The sequence below is a fragment of the Rhinatrema bivittatum genome, chromosome 8, assembly GCF_901001135.1.
Source record: "Rhinatrema bivittatum chromosome 8, aRhiBiv1.1, whole genome shotgun sequence".
Lineage (NCBI taxonomy): Eukaryota > Metazoa > Chordata > Amphibia > Gymnophiona > Rhinatrematidae > Rhinatrema > Rhinatrema bivittatum.
Window position 1 is genome coordinate 45,341,932 of NC_042622.1, and position 15,781 is coordinate 45,357,712.

Sequence of the window (15,781 nt, forward strand, 5' to 3'; positions counted from 1 at the left end):
CACTTAAAAAAAAGGTTTATCGGAATCCACTTGGCACACCTAGCTTTGGGGCTCTCTATTTGTTGTGCATGCACCCACCCACAGCTTCCGCTTCCCCTCCACCATGAAGTAGGAAGGTCAGTAGGCCATGGAGCCAGTGTGTGTCTGTGTGCGTGTGAGTGTCTGTGTGAGAGACTGTGTGTGTGTGTGTGTGTGAGTGGGTGAGAGCCTGTGTGTGTGTGTGTGTGTGTGTGTGTGAGTGGGTGAGAGCCTGTGTGTCTATGAATGTGACTGTGTGAGAGCCTGTGTCCTTGTATGTTTGTGTGCCTGTGACAACCCATGTGTCACATACAGGCTCTGACAGGTACACACACATGCACACACGCGCACACACACACACACACACACACACACACATAATGCACCTGAAAGGGAGAGGGAGCCTATATAAGTTAGAGAAGGTGTGTGAGAGAATGAATATGCTATTGTGTATGTGTGTGAGAGAGAAGACAAAATGTGTGCAGCCCTACCTCCCCCAATACATGACAATCTCAGGGTTACTAGAAATCAGAAGATCCTAGGTAGGGAAAGCAGAAGAGTTTTTAATCCTTATTAGTTCTAATTACTGGGTGTAATTTGATGATTCTGCTCTTTCAAAATATTTATTTTTTTGGGGGGGGAATAGAACATTTTTTAATTATTGGATTTTTTATTCATCAGATATTTTGAAATATTTTATTGATGTTTGGGAAATTTGATTTTTCTATTATGATTGATGTTTTATATTTCTTGATTTTATTATTTAATGTTTTATGAAGAATAGTAATGTTTCTCTTTTCCATTGTTGCTCTGCATATAGAGACTGGCTTGTTGTTCTTGTGCTTCCCGGCCACGTTCGCTCCATGGCCGGGCCTGCTCACCTTTCCCGACCGTCCACGAGCTCCGACACTCTCACGCCGCAGCCGCAGTCGCTTAGCAGCATCCCCAGCTCCCCCACGCTCAGGCTCCAGTCCAGGCCTCACGGCAGAGCTCAGCATCCTCCATGGCATCGGCCCCACCCCTAGGCGCCCGCGCGGACCACCCGACCTCTTAAAGGGCCAGGGGCGGATCTCATCTCTGCTGCGCGCCCTGATTGATGGCTGTATTAAAGGAAGTGGTCTGACACCACTTCCTCGTCTTGGCAATCAGGTCGTACACTCTGGTGTGTCTAGTTTGCCTTCCAGCATCTCTTGTTCCAGTGTCTCCTGTTCCAGCATCTCTTTTCCAGCCTCTCCTGTGTCTCCTGTTCCAGCGTCTCCTGTGTCTCCTGTTCCAGCGTCTTCTGTTCCTTCGTCTCTCCATCATTGGTAGTACCCTTCAGACTGATCTCACGGTACTGACCATTGCTTGCTCCTGACTATTCTTGATTGCTGCCTGGACCTGACCTCTGCCTGAACACTGACTTCTCCTGATCGCTGCCTGACCTGACTACTTCCGGATTCACTACAGGTACTAACCCCTGCTTCGGCTGATCATTCTGAACTGTTACTCTGGCCTTGATTCTCACTATTCATTCTGATTCTCTGTTCTGGCCTCCTGTGACGTCTGGACATTCTGGTTTGGATATCAACCACACACTCGTGTTCGTGGTGGGCACTCCTGTGCACTTCCTCTCTAGGAGCCCCTGCGAGGCCCATCTAAGATCAGGCAGCCCGGGTAATCAAGGGCTCAACCTGAAGCTCCAGCTAGCCTCTGTCTCCTCCTGTGCTCTGCCTCCTGGTGGCAGGCACTCTCTGGGTCCGACCGGAGGGCCGTACCAATCCTGCACCAGGCCAAGGGTCCACCTCCAGTGCAACAGTTGTGGGTTCCAGTTCAGTCTTCTCAGCACATTTCTGTTTATACTTTCTGATCTCTTTATTTTGTATCTGCTGAGGGTCTTTCTGTTTTCTGCATTTATGACCAAGATGGATTATCTGCTGTCTTTAATGGGTAGGTGTGCTGTGAAAGATGGTGATACCTCCAAAAATATTATATGCCATACAAATGTTTCCTTTATGTGTCCGAAAATTGGAAGTCCGAGGTTTCAAATCAGCCATAACTTCTTTTATATGGGAAAAGAAAAAATTGCAACTTAATTATAATCTATTCTGTAAAGAGAAAAAACAAGGTTGTCAGGCGTTACCGGATTTAAGGGCCTATATAATGTAGCTTCTTTACTTTGTTATATTCAGGACTAGATTTCAATTCACACAACATTCGATCCTGACCATTTTGGCTAAACTAAGGTATCCAGTCATCTTCTTCATTTTGAAATTTACTGTTAGATCGATGGAGTTTTTTGTTCTAATTTATTCAATGGAAGTAGTGGAAGGATATGAACAAGGCCTCAGTCCATGTGTCACCATTTATTTTCTTAACAGGTAATCCAAATTTTTCCAGTGGCTTAGATTATGGAATATTTAGAGAATGTAAAAAAAAGGGACTATATTGTTTAGGGCAGCTAATTCAACTTGGTAACTTAAGTTTGTGTTCTTTTCAGCAACTTAGAAAGGAATAGGAAATTCAGAAAGCAAAATTTCTATGCCTATCTTCAATCAAGGCATCACTGTTTATCTTTGGTGAAGAATGACTTACAATCTGTTGCGTTTTCAGATGAAGAAAAGACATTCTTAGACACAGTATCCAAATTTAATAAAATTTGCATTTGGATGATACATATTAAACAAGTTCTACCAAATACTGATGTAAATAAATTAGTTAAGCTATGGGGAGAGGATATGGGCATGCAATTGGACATTCGAGATATTCTTATTGCTTTTTCCACCCTTTACAGGCACATTCAGCCGGCTAATTTGAGGGAAATTAAATTTAAGATTCTCTACTGTACTTATATTTTTTGAACTTTGGGAGCAAAAATGTAATGGTGGATGTCAGATCTTTAATAATGCCAGAGGTGATCTCTGTCACATGCTCACAGATTGTACTAAGCTATACAATTTCTGCAACCAATTTACAATTTGCTTAATATATTGTTCGAATGTTCCATAAATTGGAATGGCAAAATGTCGTATCTGTACTTATTTGATAATTTACTAGCCTTACCTGTAGGTGGTGCTGGAGTGATTAGTATAGAATTGACATTTGACAAAAAAGTTATTTTTTCTTGTTGGCATAATGAAGAAATACTAAATATTCTTGTTTATAAATCAGAAACGCAGAAATATGCTAATATGGAAAAATTGAAGCAACAAGAACTTTCTGGTCAACAATATTTATTAAAACAAAAACAATAATTTTAGTTGTGGTCACACTTGCAAATTTTGTTGCAAAAGTAAAATCTTGCTTATTTTGAGATCCGTGCTTCAAATAATCAACGTATTAAAATAATGTTTGAGTGTGGATGGATGAAAGGACATGAATGAGGTTGAGTTGTAAATCAAAAAAGGTTAAAAACTACATGAGGCAAAATTCATGTTACTGATGCAGGTTAATTTTAATGGTTGAAACTGTTTTCTTCTGATTATTTTTAGCTTTAGCTGGCATAATTTGCTTCAATAAAGATTAAAAAAAAAAAAGAAAGAAACCAACATCAAGAAATATTTCTTCACTGAGAGGATGGTGGTTGCCTGGAATGCCGTCCCAGAAGAAGTAATGAGGACAAATATAATAAATGAATTAAAAAGGGCATGGGATAAACACTGAGGATCCCTAGAGGTTAGAGGTTGAAAATGAAGAAAAGGATACATGAAGATAACCTTCATGGAGTGGTAGTTACTACCCTTATCAGAAGGTATGGGGGAATCCTGCATAGATCATAAGTTACTACTCTTAACAGAAGGCTTGGGAGTAACCTGCATGGAGCAGTAGTTGCTACACTAAGCAGCTTACTGGGCAAACTTGATAGGCCAATTGGTCTATTCTGATATCATTACTATATTATTATGTTACTTTCTTCTTCAGAGATGAGAGCTTCCTTAAACTCCAGAAACTGGGAAGGACAAAAATGCTATTCATGATAATCATCAGTCAGCATCAGGTTTCCATAACTGCATAATCCTTGGCTTTCCTGCTGTTTCTCAGCCCCGAATAGTTGGATATCTGACTAAAGGAGGAACAAGTTTCTCTCCATGGTGACTTGGAATACCTTCTTCTCAAGAGCGTCCAACGCTCTGTGGTCCTTCCCCGGGGGGCGCCGAGGAGAGAATCTGAGAGTCCTCGGCCCTCTTGAAGGCGGATATCGAATCCAGCAGCCTTTCTATTCATGGGAGGCACTGTGAGGGGCTATTCCCAAATCTTCAGCAGCAACTCCATAAGGATCTCGTGCACTGGGACTACCACAATCTCCTTAGGAGGCTCCACGAACTGAAGAACCTCAAGCATTTTGTGCCTGGCGTCTTCTTCAGTCAGAAGCTGGAATAGGATGGTCTCTGCCAACACCTGACAAACCTTATGAAGATCATGTCCTCAGGTGGAGAATGGTGTGACGGGAGACAATCCGAATCCTTGTTGGAGGATGCTGTCTGATCATCCCCCAGGAGTCATAGGGACCCTCATCCTCACTGTATAACCAGAGGTGATGGGGGTTAGCTGATGGACTAATGTCCAGAGGTGCAGGCACCAATGGAACTGGACAGGGGACTACCAGCCTTGGCATCTCTGCTGGCCTTGACGGAGTTTACTCTTATTCAGAACCAGTGATGAGCAACATATTAATAGGGGAGGCCTCGGTGCCCTCCAGGGCACTGATGCTGTCCCAGGAATCTACGCCAGCTGGGTTGGTGAGGCACCAATAAACACATTGAGCTTCTCCAGAAGCAGTATGAGCACAGGCAGCACCGGACTCGACTCTGAAGCTCCTCCTCAGAAGCAGGAGATGTGGCCAGATCTTTCTTGGACCTGCGAGGGGGATCAGCAATTGGCAATAGGACCAGTGGAGACCTTTGCAGAGCCAGGGCATCGATGAAGGTTTGGCACTCCTTGACACGGGGTCACTTTGGAGGTATCGTGGCAAAAGCTGGTGCATCCAAGTGCCTGGTACCATGCAGATGATGACCGGTGCTGATGGCTCTTGGTCTTCCCACAATGCGTGTTCCAGTTTTTCCCTGATGCTGAGGTTGAGGACAATAAGCCTGATGTCCTTGGCCTGGAGGAGATCGACAACGGTCAGCCTCCAGTGCCCCTATGCACCGGCAACCTCGACAGAACCGATGGTCCCATCAATGGTGATGGCGTGGTGTCCATTGGTGTGACTCCGAGGTCCTTTGTTGCTGATGCCATCGATGCCGATAGCTTGGACTTCTTTGAGCTGAAGAGGTTGTCCATCTTGTCAAGTAGAAGATGACATCCCTTCTGGGTCATCTGGTACACAAGCAGCAATCCCGGATGTCATGTGATGCCCCCAGAAAGAGGAGGCAAACCTCATGAGGATCGGTGATCGACATATCCTTGGGCATTGGGGGCATCGGCAGAAGCCAGACATGGCCATGATGAGGTGAAACAATCAGGAAAGATTAATGATGGCAGCAGGTATTGATGTAAAGCAGGCACTGAGGCACCGCCACCACAGGGGAGAGCCGACCATGAAAGAAAACTTACCTGAACGCTGAAAATCCTGACTGAGGACACTACAGGGAGGCACCATGAGAGACACAGCAATGGACTTTTGAAGAGAGACAGCGAAAAAATGCAAAAAAAGAAGTTTTCCATGAGGCAAAAAGCTGAAAATGTTAGAGCTCAATCCAACCGCAATTCTGACATCTCCACAGACTGAAGAGGGATCCTGCATGGATGTCACCAATGTGTGAGGGCTACCATCCTGCTTGTCCTCGGAGAAAGCAGGATCCATGCCAGAACTGAAAAAATCATTACCATAAAAAGAAGAACAACTTCAAGGAATGCAATTTCTTTTATATTGTGTTCTTCCTCTTAGCTTTCCTCCTCTGATCTGAATCAATGGCCAATATGTTTTCCCCTTGAAGGATGAGAAAGGTCTCCTCTTTCATAATCATAAGCAGGAGGTAAAAATGAAAAACGTTTCTTACTCAAAACTGGGTACCAAAACTTCTTCCATTCCAGTTATCTCTGTCCCCGCTGTTAACTAGGCACAGGGATAAGGTAACTGGAAATCCACCCCTTCCAGCAAGGGTGTAATGGCCCTCCTGTTGGAGAAATAGTCAAGATCACAAAATTCTCCACTCTGTCTGCAAAAAACTCTCTACTTGGTGAGCCTTGAGGCCAGCCAGAAACATTACATAAAAAAACACCTTCCTCAGCTCTAACACTCCAACTTCTCAGTCAAGATGGTCTCTTTCTCTTAAGCACATTCAGCACAATATATTAAGAGGCTGAACCCGTCCCAAAAAATAGGAATGGTCAAAAGATGGGTGAGGATCTACAGAATAACAAAACCTCCATGCAGATGAAAAATGAGAATTGTGGAGGAGCTGTTCCATCTGACTGATGTCCTGTCTCCCCCTGCCTGCGATTCCATCAGGCATTGAGGTGGGCACCCAAGGGTCCTGAGATGGCCATCAGGGATTTAAGTGGCCAGCCTGCAGCAGAGGTAGAGACCTGTTCCATCTCGCTGGTGTGCTGTCTTGTCTCCGCCCACTTGCAATTCCACCAGGCATGGAGGCAGGCGCCCAAAGGTCCTGAGGTGGTCATTGGAGATTTAAGTGGCCAGCCTGTAGCATGTCACCATTTTTTGTGGTTACTAAAACAGGGAAGAAAAGAAAGGGGAAAATGAATGTAACCCCTTCGGCTTCGACACTCATGATGGACCCAATGGATCAACAGCTCATCAGGTTTACAGCACAACCGGAATAGCTAGGAGGAACAGGTAAGGTTTCCCTGAGTGTGGGTGCCCTGACCTGCAATTGAGAGAGAAACACTATCTTTAACGAATATCTCCAATGTTGGACCTGTGACTTTTGAGTTAGTTAGTTCAGGGAGGCTGTGAAAGTGGTAACGCTTTACAGCTTACTGACTCTCCTATACACCCTGTGCTGTGGGGTCATCTACCATGTGTTTACAATGGGAGCAGCCGTGTGAAGTGGGAGTATTGTCGCAGGGGCTGATTCCTTCGGCAATGAGTTAGTTTAGCTTCTGACAGAAGCTCAACAGTGTGGCCTACTGAAAAGCCAGTAAATATAACATTTGGAAATTGGTCTCTAGGATGGAGTCTTTACTTTCTCAGTCAGTCTCTCACCTGTGTGCTTTCTCAGCAGGTTCTTCCAGTAAAGTTTTGGACCTTGAACATAAGTTAGCTGCTATGGAAGGGCAACTGCTTGCTACCAGTAACTCAGTTAAGAAAATATAATTATCAGTGTCTTCTAATGTTAAAGATTGCATATTTTTGCATAATAGAATAGAGTTATTAGTTAATACAATGATGTACAAAAATTTGGGAATATCAAATTTTCCAAAATGAAGATTTCTTTCAGCAGCTGAATTGTTTTAAAAGTATACCTATTACTCGGGGGAATTCTGCGCAAAAAAACCCCTGAAAATTCTGCACACACAATTTTAAAATTCTGTGCACAAAAATTGAAAATTCTGCAAAATTCTACATACTTTATATTGGTCAAAATAATACAATATACATGACAATCTTTAAGTAATTCATTTAAAATGAAATACAGAAAACATTTATTTGTTAAAGATGCAGAGTTTTAAATATTTTGAGTAGAATTTCCCTAGAAGTACATTGTAAAAATGTAAATTCCTCCCTCTCTCCCTGCTCCCCTGGCCAGTCTCCTTTCACTTAGCCTTCTCAAGCACCCCCCAGCTCCTTCACCCTTCACCATCTCTCCCCTTCCCTGCTAGGCTCAACCTCCTTCCACTCTATCTCCACTCCCAGAGTTTGACCCCTCTCTCAGTACTGCCCCTCACACAGGCTCCCTCTATCATTCTCTCTCACATACACAGGCTCTCTCATACTCTCTCTCTCTCTCATACTCTCTCTCTCTCTCATGCAAATATGTAACCGCTCATACAGGCTTCCCCTCTCTCTCTCTCTCTCTCACACACACACACAAACACACACACACCCCTCACAGGCTCCCTTTCTTTCTCATGCATATACCCCCACACAGGCTACCTATCTCTCTCTCATATACACACCCCTGCACATTAGCTCCCTCTCTCACACCTCCCCTACACACAGGCTCCCTCTCTCTCATGCACATACATACCCCCTCATACAGGCTCCCTTTCTCTCTCACACACACACACACACACACACACACACACACACACACACACCTTCACACAGGCTTCTTCTTTCTCAAGCATACACCCTCATACAGGCTACCTAATTCTCTCTCTCACACACCCCTGCACATTGGCTCCCTCTCTCACACACACACATATCTCTTCACATAGGCTCCTTCTCTCACAAACAAGCTCCCTCACTCCCTCACATACACATTCCCTTTTTCACAAAACACCAGCTCCCAATCTCTCACACATATACCATTCCTTCACAATCTCCTCACAAAGACTTTCTCTTTCTGGCACACATACACCCACCCTCATTCATTCTTTCTCATACACACATACTGGCTTGCAGCCTTAAATAGAAATACATACCTCTACACCCAGCCTCTCAATCTCTCACACAAACAACCAATACACACAGACTCACCAGGGCCTGCTCCGCTTGCAGTATGTTGGGACTTGCACCTCCCTCATCGCAATGCGGCACAATGGGGTCTCCTCCCTCTTTGCCTCAACGCAGCACACCGGGGCCTCCTCCCTCTGCACTGTGGCACACTGGGGCCTCCTCCCTCGGTGCCTCAGCACCCCAGGGCCTCCTCCCTCTTCACCGTGACATGACACGCCAAGGCCTTCTTCGCCATGAGTGGGATGGGATCCACTTACAGCACAGTGGGGTCTGTTCCAAATTCTCCACAGAAACTGGAATTTCTGTGCAGGAAGGGAATTCTGCGCTCCACAGTAGCAGAGAATTCCCCCAGGACTAACCTGTGATGTTCTGCAGATTGCTTAGGATAAAGAGATAAAGCTATCTAAGTGTTATTACCTTCCTGAACTTAAAAGGGAGATTAAACCTGAAGGGAGTTTAGATCTATTTATACTTATTGATAGTTCTAATTTATCTGAATTTCTTCAAGATTCCCAGGATTTTATATCAACCAGGGAGCATTATTAGTTACTTTTTTTTCAGAAATGGATATAGAATTAATGTTTAAAAAATACTTTAAATATAAGGCTGCAGTAGAAAGTGCAGTGGGCAGATGTATCCCGTAAAACGCAACAAAGCAGGAAGCTATTTTTGGCACTTAAGCAGCGTAACGTTCACCTTGGTGGCCACATTTTTCTTAAAGTTTCCCTGAAAGTGTATAGTGAACTTTCAGGGAGACAATTATGTATTTTCAGATGCATCTCACCTGGAGACATTCCTTAATGATAAAGCACCTGGGGTGTAAAGATGAAAAAGATCTTAAGTAGTATGATGTCAGTGGAGTATTTAAAATGTTGTATTGAGAGAACAGTACATCATGATTGATGATTGTGTTTTTTTCTTTCTTTTTATATTTCTTAATACCCCCCTTGATGTAGACTTGAATTTGATTAAAATGTATATTTCTATTGAATTATTTTCTTGGTTTGAGTTATGATTAACCAATGTATTGCTTTATTATATTCTGTAGTATGAAGGATATCATATAATTAATAAACATATAATTAATAAAAAATAAAAAGGGAATTCTTAAGTAATGGAATGAAGCCCCCGTCAATTCCACTGGCAGAGAGGGTAGGAGAGAGGAACTCTAACATGTCTGGAGTTCATCTCCCTTCAATAATAACTCCATTGCGAAATGGAGCTGTGTAAGATGTGTCGACCTTGAGGGTAACTCTGTAGCCCCCATGGTATATCCCATTTGACTTCTGGAGTGAAGAAAGAGGTAAAGAGTCTAGCATGCTTAACTTACTTTACATGTGAGAAGACCCTGAAATTTATTCTCTTCTTTTTCTATTCTAGTAGGACAAGATGTTTTGGGTGGGGGAGACCCAAGGAGTTATTATTTTGACATTTTCTTGGACTTCTTACCTGTTGCACTTGTAATAATGTTGAATGACGACCACTGAATGGCATTTTTGGGAAACTAAGCTATAGGCTGTGTTAATACTGTTTGGGTTTAAGGGATGGGTCCCTTATGAATGTGGGTTTCCGTGATTGGTTGAAGAAGGTTTACTAGGAGGTATAAATGTGGTAGAATTTGGCAGGAACTGGCCATTATTTGCCCTCTCTCAGGTTGGAGTTGGTGAGGGAAGAACATCCAGGATGTAATGGCCTGTAGTAGCAAGCCTGTGAGCTGGTGGGCCCTGGGACTACTCCAGTTTTGAATTGGGGCCCTGCAGAGGCTTTTCTCCTCAAGGGAAGAGGCTCAAGGTTGTGGAGTAGAAGGCTTTCCTCTCTTTGAAGGAATATCCAGGAGTCAAAGTGGAGAAGTGGTGGGTCCTCCCATTGAGGAAAATAGACTAGAAGAAGGAAGAGAATAGGATTGATCCAAGAGGAGGTGAGCCACAGTGAGTTCCAGAGAATGAAGGCGAATGGGAAATCCTGCATGCTGCTGATTATATGGAGAGTCTGGGAAGGTTTGAGGACTCTGAGAGGTTCGAGGTCAGTGTAACCATAAGAGGTTTGGAGTGAGAAGCCCCCAGAAGTGAGAGATGTAACACTAATGTCACTTTGTGTCAAGGGTTGGAAATGAAGAAGAAAATGGGAATAATAGACCTATCTGGTGTGGTGTGATGGTGGTTATGGGATTGGAACATGAATAGCTGTGTAAAAAATGGGATAATTGTCCTATGGGGAATACAAACTTTATATTCACATGAAATGGTTTGAATGTGAATTTTGGTGATGTTCAACTGAAGGCTGAGATTGAAATAACAGGCAGTAAAAGAGGTTGTATGTAGAGGTAGTTAGTTTAAGTAGAAGTTTAGTGGGGACTATGCATTATGAGTATCAATGCATAGTTAGGCTGTGGAGTTTAAAAATGGGAGTAAATAGATGGAATACGCAGGCCCGCATTTGGGCGAGAGGCAGCGTTGAGGATCGCGAGGAAGGAAGGTAACTGATATGGAGATTTGTTATTTTTGGCTGGTTCTCTAGATTGAAGGGTAGATGCAATATTTGTTAAGATAATGATGTATATTTGTATTATGTCTTTTTGATGTGATAGAATGATGTGGAAGGAGTTCCATGTGCAGTTGAATTTCTAGAAGATTGGGGAAGGGAGGTGAATCATGGAGGTAATTGTTACACTTTATGATAGCTGAGTTAAGTTGGATATTTCATATAGATTTTGATGGTAAAGAGAATAATTTTTGAAACATTTTTTAAACATAGAGGAAAGACAGAAGAAAGTGTTGAAAATATTGTTCGGGGGACCGGAAGAAGTCATAATAGTGGTGGTGTAGTATCCGGTTGTGGTTAAAACGGGAGGTTGGTAGGTTGGAGAGAAATTCAGCATATGAAATATTGGTGTGAGAAGGAAATGTGGGTGAGTTTGAGATTTTAGGGTCACTGTATTTTGAGTTGAAGTATATAGAGTTGTAATGGATATCTTTGTTTACTGTTGACAGAGGTCGTTATGAAGGAAAACTGGAGAAAATAGCAGTACCATCTCTGCGATAGTTGAAACGGGGAGTTGATTGGAAAACAACAGAGGATTGTGAGGGATTAAAGTGAATAAGTATTTGAAGAGCATTTTAAGGATATTGACATCGATATTGATTTGAGCATGTGCTTGAAGAGGATGTAAATGACATCGATAATGATATGGGAAGAATTATGGTGTAGGATGGATAAGTATATGTTCTGAGAAACATTCCCTGAGGAAGTTTTATTCAGGCGAAACAAATTGGATCCTGTTTAGTTGGATTTTTAGGGATGTGAATCGTTTTTGAATGATTAAAATTATCGTCAGATAATTTTAAAATCGTCCAAAATCGTTAGATACGCGATACAATACAAATGCCCTCGATTTATCGTCAGGGGCATTTGTATTGTATCGTTAAATAGGGCGCGGGAAAACCGGCACACCAAAAAAACCCTAAAACCCACCCGAACCCCCCCCCCAAAATGTTTTAAATTACCTGGGGTCCAGTGGGGGGGTCCCAACGTGATCTCCTCCCGCTCTCTGGCCACTGCTGTGTTGAGAAATGGCGCCATGGCCCTTTGCCCTTATCATGTGACAGGGCAAAAGTAGCGCCAGCGCCATTTTGTTTTCTGGCTCCCGACGACTCGCATGCGGGAGATCGCCCCCGGACCCCCGCTGGACCCCCAGGGACTTTTGGCCAGCTTGGAGGGGATTTCCTGACCCCCACAAGACTTGCCAAAAGTCCAGCAGGGGTCCGGGAGCGACCTCCTGCATGCGGGCCGTATTGCCAATCTTCAAAATGGCGCCGGCGCTACCTTTGCCCCCACTATGTCATACGGGTGACCCGTCGCCCGTATGACATAGTGAGGGCAAAGGTAGCGCCGGCTCTCGGGCCATCGGCTGCCACTAATAAAAATGGCACCGATGGCCCGATAAAAAAAAAAAACACCCAACCCTTTAAAACTTACCCCTTAGCCTCCCCCACCCTCCCGACCCCTCCCGAAAACCTTTTAAAATTACCTAGTGGTCCAGTGGGGGCGCGGGGAGCGATATCCCGCTCTCAGGCCATCGGCTGCCACTAATAAAAATGGTGCCGATGGCCCTTTGCCCTTACCATGTGACAGGGAAGCCGTGCCATTGGCTGGCCCCTGTCACATGGTAGGAGCACTGGATGGCCACCGCCATTTTTAAAGATGGCGCGGGCCATGTCCGGCCATCCAGTGCTCCTACCATGTGACAGGGGCCAGCCAATGGCACGGCTTCCCTGTCACATGGTAAGGGCAAAGGGCCATCGGCACCATTTTTATTAGTGGCAGCCGATGGCCTGAGAGCGGGATATCGCTCCCCGCGCCCCCACTGGACCACTAGGTAATTTTAAAAGGTTTTGGGGAGGGGTCGGGAGGGTGGGGGAGGCTAAGGGGTAAGTTTTAAAGGGTCGGTGGGTTTTTTTTTTAATCGGGCCATCGGCGCCATTTTTATTAGTGGCAGCCAAAATGGCGCTGATGGCCCGAGAGTGGGAGATCGCGCCGGGACCCCCCCCCCCCCCCCGCTGGACCACCAGGTAATTTAAAACATTTTGGGGGGGTTCGGGAGGGTAAAGGATTTGTTTTAAAGGGTCAGGTGGGTTTAGGGGTTGTTTTAGTGTGTCGGTTTTCCCACCCTTCCCCCAAATAACTCCCGTACCCGATTGACGATTTTTCACGATAAATGGGGGAATTTGTATTGTATCGCGCACTCTAATGATTTTTGACTTAAAAAATATCGGACGATTTTTTAAATCGTCAAAAAACGATTCACATCTCTAATGTATACCATGGTTGTTTTTTAGTTTTCGTTGGGTCGATCACACAAGATTGAATGGGGCAGAGTTTGTTAGCTATAGTGTCAGTTCAGTGGCTTCAGGAGTTAAGAGCAGTGTCTGCGTTAGTTAAATCAAGTTTATTGAGTTCTGTAGTGAGGGCTGCTACTAGGTCTTCTTGGTTGCAATTACGTCTGAAGCGAATGGTTTTTTTATTGGGTTGTATGGTTGTAGAGGTGTTATTTATAGTGCAGGTGATGTCAATGCGGTAGTGATCGGACCAGGGGATAGGGGAGAAAATGGGAAGGTTGGATTGAATTTGGGTATTAGTGAAAATGAGGTCTAGGGTGTTCCCTGCCCGGTGTGTGGGTTTAGAAATAAGCTGTTTGAATCCTAGTGCATCTAGTGCAGTTAGGATGGCATCACAGGCGGGTGAGATAGGAGTGATATCAAAATGGATGTTAAAGTCACCCAGGATGATGGCAGGCGAGTGACAATTTAATTTATGTGTTTAGAAATGTATTCGATTAGGAGGGAGGGGTTCTTTTCAAGAAGCCCTGGGGGAGCGTAAGCTAAGCTGATTTGTAGGTTAGGAGCAGTGAATATGCTGATTTCTAATTTGTGAGGAGGGGGAATGGGTTTATGTGAGAGTTTTATGGTCTTTTTAGCTGCTAGGAGGAGACCGCCCCCTTTTTTTGGGGGCCTGGGGATAGAGAAGATATCATAGGTTTCAGTTGGCAATTGATTGATAAGGGCGATGTCAGTGTTCTTTAGCCATGTTTCAGTAATGGCTAGTATGTCCGTTTTGTCGTCTGTAAGTATGTCGTTGATTAAGGAGGTTTTTTTGGAGATGGATTGGGCATTTAGGAAGAGGATTAGGAAGGTAGTAAGGCTGATTATTTGTGTAAGGGGAGTGGTCATGATGGAAAGAAGGTTTCTGTGACTCTCTGGTGGGAACTTGGGGAGGGGGTAGTGGTGTGCTAGGGGATAGTGTTTGATGGAGGATATGAAGAACATGTGCATAGTTGTAGCACAGTGAGTGTTGGAGAGGGTGAAGAGGATAGGTAAATGTAGGGGGCGAAGGGGTGATTGATGGAAAGTTGGGATGGGATAAGAAACTCTTTAGCAGGAAGGGGGTGGGTGTCTAAGTGGGTATGAAGTAGGGTGTGGTGGTGGGAGGTAGGAATCACTCCCAGGAGTAGTCCTAGAAGGTATAAGGCGAGTTGTTGTAGTAGTACAAGTCCTTCTCAGGTCAGAGTTAGGATATTGGAGATCTCTGGGGAGACGTGGGCTGAGGGGGGGTGGAGGATAGTAGTTTCTAGCCCAGATTACACTTCAAAGACTTGTAGCGGGTGGAGCCGTTGTGGTAGAGCCATTTGAAATGGTGTTACGGGGCCCAAATTGGGAGGCACGAAGGGGCAGGCCCCTTAGGTCGCGCTCCTTCGTGCGCGCGGTGCCATTGAAGCAAGCCGAGATTTAAAGGGCTGCAAAGCCGGCCTCCCAGGCGTCGGCAGGACGCGGTTCCCAGCCCTTGATTGGCTGCTCAGGAACGCAGGGAGGGTGAGTGGGCGGCACAGTACGTCGGCGCGGTCCTTACTTTTCTCTCTTTTCTTTCTCTCTCTCGTTCTCAGTGGCTACGGGGGTCAGCGGCTCTTCTTTATCTTTCACATCAGGGTTTTTTTCTTTTTCTCTTTCCCGGCGTATCTCACTCGCTTACACTTCCGGTGGTGTCTCCCTCTCTTCCGGTGGGACCGGAGCGGCACCAGGTCGGGTCGGCAGCGCGTGGTGAGGGGGTGGGCCTCAGGTTGGTGGAGACAGCAGGCCTCGGGTCAGCAGGCCTCAGGGCGGCAGGAACGGCAGGCCTCGGGTCGGAGAAGATGGCAGGATGGAATTAAGAGGTTGTGTTAGTAAGGAGGCGCTAGGGTTTCTTGCGCACCCTAGCACCTCCTTGCTATCGTGAACCCAAACGGCGTCGGTGATCCGCCGGTTATGAAAACCGACGCCAAGTTTATCAGCGTTGGTTTTCCTAAACCCTGCACAGCCAGGGGGTTCAGGAAACAGACACTTGTCATTCGAGAGTCTGTTTCCTGCACCCGACTGCCAGTGGGTTTTTTCTCTATTTTTTAACTTTATTTAGTTTCACTTTTCCTTCTACTTAATATCGCAACAATATTAAGTAGGAGGCAGTACAGAAAAGCAGTTTTTTCTGCTTTTCTGTACTGGATTAAGGAGTGCTCAGCAATTAACGCCTGCTCCAAGCAGGCGTTAATTACTGAGCGCTAGATGTGTGTCTTAGACCCACGTTGTTTTTTTCCATCTGGAGTGAATGCTAATAGCCTCAGTCACATGCATTTGTTTGTGATTAGCGCTATTAGACTCGCTCCCCATCTGACAT

The 15,781-nt window shown here is 44.9% G+C and overlaps 1 long non-coding RNA gene across 1 annotated transcript in view; it reads right to left on the reverse strand.

Moving 5' to 3' along the window:
- LOC115098048 overlaps positions 1-15,407 on the reverse strand; it is a 30,845-nt gene extending 15,438 nt beyond the window's left edge. Inside the window, exon 1 of the long non-coding RNA XR_003858398.1 lies at positions 14,984-15,407. This is a non-coding gene — a long non-coding RNA (uncharacterized LOC115098048). The remainder of the gene's footprint in view (positions 1-14,983) is intronic.
- Positions 15,408-15,781: the final 374 nt, after the last annotated feature.